The following is a 1,563-nucleotide window of genomic DNA, read 5'->3' on the forward strand; positions in this document are numbered from 1 at the left end:
ATTACGATTAAGATTGTGAAACAATCTTGAATTTTGAAAAAATTGGATATGTGATTTAGAGTATACGACGATTAGGATTGGAAAAATGTGATGTAAGTAGCATTAATGAACATACTTCTGTATATGTAAAGCGTATTACGATTGGGATTGTGGAACAGTTGAAATTTGTTTTTTGGGATATTGGAATTTGTAGGATTTAAAATTTTTCGAATATGGCTGATCTTCATATTTCTCTTCATATTTTTGAAATTATTTTGGGAATACATTTTTGGTGTCGATATGTCAATCCTATATACACTACTTTTTAATTATTTCCTGAATGAAAATATATACGTAGAATTACGATTGTGGAAATTTGGAAAAATGTATGCAACTAACATTTGATAAATTTCTATGAAATTTATATCGTTTCTAAGGATCGCGGAAAAACCACGAGGATGATATAAAAAAAGAGAGAGAGAGAGAGAAAAAGAATAGGGACGTTGAGAGCATCGAGATGAAGAAGCGATCGATTGTGCACGTCCACGCGATGCAATTTTCGAGATCTCTGGTATCCCGATTCATTATCGATTCATTATCGACGCTCCGTCCTTTTGCTCGTCATTTTCACGTTAACGATCGTAATTTGAGATTAAGTATCGGGAGATACATATTCATTTCGAGAATCACCGATGCAATTTCATCGTGGAAAAATACGCGTGAATCTAACGGATTAAGCTTAAACCATCGATCGCATTATGGGATGAGGATGTTCTACAATCATTTGAAAGAAATTTCAGCGTTTTTTCTTTTTTTTTTTTTTTTAGATACTCAATAATACAAATGAGATCCAAAGTCACGATTTTCAGATTGGTTGCGAAAGAAACCGTTCAGACTCGCAACTTAAACTTAAATTTACAATTCTCACTTTTCCTTCCTCTCTTTCGCATAGATTCATTCTTTCTTACAGCTTATATCTATAGAAACGTCAACTATTGTCTCTCTGTCATAATTTAATTCACAAAATACACCCTTCGCCCTTTCTTTCTTTCCCACACAGATGTCACTAGTTTGATGATGCAAACGAGGTCAAGGAGCCATGTTTGGATTTGCAATTTGCAACTTCTCTATTAATCGCGACACACCTGTAACGAAGTGTTCAGGGTCGAAACAGAGGACACGGATGTAAAAAAATTGAAGAAACGATGGGATCCATCATCCCCTTTGGATGGATTTTTTCCACGAGGCTTATTGCTTCGAAAGCAATTATAAATACGGTAGCACCGGACAGAATTGCATACTGCACACCCTGTTCATCGCTCAGTTCTGTAATTGTTTCGACGATTCTTCGCTCACCTTTCTCGTGAGAGAGAGAGAAGGAGAGAAGGAGAGATACAGTGGCGGGCAAAAGTTTCGAACGATCTAACGTTGATCTTAAGTGCGTTAAACACGTTTCTAATTAAGAATCTTGAATCCGTTTTATTCGAATCAATTTTCAAGTTGTTATTGTGTATATCTAAAAAAAAAGTATATTTCACAAATTAAACTGGAAACCGCAAAGAAACCACTTTGACTTTCTTTCCT

The sequence above is a fragment of the Apis florea genome, unplaced genomic scaffold (assembly GCF_048593485.1).
Source record: "Apis florea isolate Af1SG1 unplaced genomic scaffold, ASM4859348v1 contig_3203_pilon, whole genome shotgun sequence".
In the NCBI taxonomy this organism is placed as follows: domain Eukaryota; kingdom Metazoa; phylum Arthropoda; class Insecta; order Hymenoptera; family Apidae; genus Apis; species Apis florea.